Genomic DNA, 1,517 nt, shown 5'->3' on the forward strand with positions numbered 1-1,517 from the left:
AAAAAAAAACCTTAAAAAAAAAAAAGAAAAGGAAAAAAGAGGTTCTACTTCCTAGGATTCAACCAACCCCAGACAAAAATACTTGGGAAGATAAAACACTTGTCTGAACACGTGCATACTTTTTTGTTCAACAGCACAGCTCACCCTACACGTGGCGTTTCCACTGTATCCCGTAGAGGTGATTTGGGATTTGCGGGCGGAGCACAGGCTATGAGCAGATAACTGGCAGGACCTGGAGTCCCAGCTGGAGAGGCTGCACAACAGGAGTCGGGGCCAGTACATCTGTGGTGTGAGGGAGCTCAATACTGAGAGGGGTCAAGAAGCAAGCAGGTCGGAATGTCCCGCAGGTACGGCAGAAGCAAGCCAAGGCAGGGCGGCTGAGGATGTCACCTGGACAGGACCGGGAAAGTCTGTCCTTTTCCTCCTGCCTGGGCCTGAAACCCGCAGAAGCCCAGCCCTGTGCTCTCCTTTGCACTCTGGGAATGCGGAAGGACAACAGAGCAAACTCTAACCCTAACGGAGATTTTGTTCCCTTTAAAAAGCACCCAGGAAGCTGGACGAGGTGGCTCACAGCTGTAATCCCAGCACTCGGGAGGCTGAGGCAGGAGTGTTTGAGGCCAGCCTGAACTATACAGCGAGATCCGGTCTCAAAAAAAATCAAGTAAAACGGCTAAAGTAATTTCTAAAAGAGAGTGAAGGGGTTGTTGCACGCAACACTTGCCATTTGCCCCCTTAGGTAAGCAGCCCGTTAAGGATCGCTGGGGATCTCGCGGCGGGGTCCTGGCCTGCCCCAGCTCGACTCCCCCGGACGGCGAGCGCGCCGCCCTTCCGCCCCGCGGCCTCGCGGCCTAGGCTCTAGGGCTGCCCGGGCCGCGGCGCCCCGCAGGGCCGCGAGGGCCGGGCCCCGCGATCAGCGCCCCAGCGGTGCTTACCCGGCAGGCCTGGCCTCGCGCGGCGGCCGCGTCCTCACGGTTTCGGTGCTCCGTGTCCGGGGTCCGCGCGGGCGGAGGGGCGGCGCCGCCCAGCCTGGGACTCCTGGGTGGCCGCGAGCTGCGTCCCGAGCCACGTGCCCCGCCGGCCCTTCGGAAGGAACTGCGGGAGGCGGCGTCCGAGGGCGCGCACAGCGCCCCCTGCAGGCCGCAGAGCCGCGCGCCGCCGGGACCCAGCGGGGGGCGTGAGGGGCGGGGACCAGGGACCAGGCCCTCCCTCAAGAGAAAAAAGCAGGTGTGGCGAGCACTGCGAAGCCGGGAAACACCTACAGGTGTTCAACTTCCTTAGCTCCCCAGTGCAGATGGAAGATCTAGGGAGAAATGGATTTTGGTCAAAAAAGAAAAAGCCTGGGGAGTGCGGTGGTGGTAGAGAGCTTGGTGGACAGGAGTAAGGACCCCTGGCTTCTGCGCTGCACACGGACTTGCAAAGAATGACTCTGGACCGTGTACACGTACCAACCCCGTGATGAGGGGTCACCGTCATGTACTGCAGACATGGACTATGAAAAATACAAACTAAATATCTCT

This window comes from Octodon degus, unplaced genomic scaffold (assembly GCF_000260255.1).
Source record: "Octodon degus isolate 3935 unplaced genomic scaffold, OctDeg1.0 scaffold00027, whole genome shotgun sequence".
NCBI lineage: Eukaryota > Metazoa > Chordata > Mammalia > Rodentia > Octodontidae > Octodon > Octodon degus.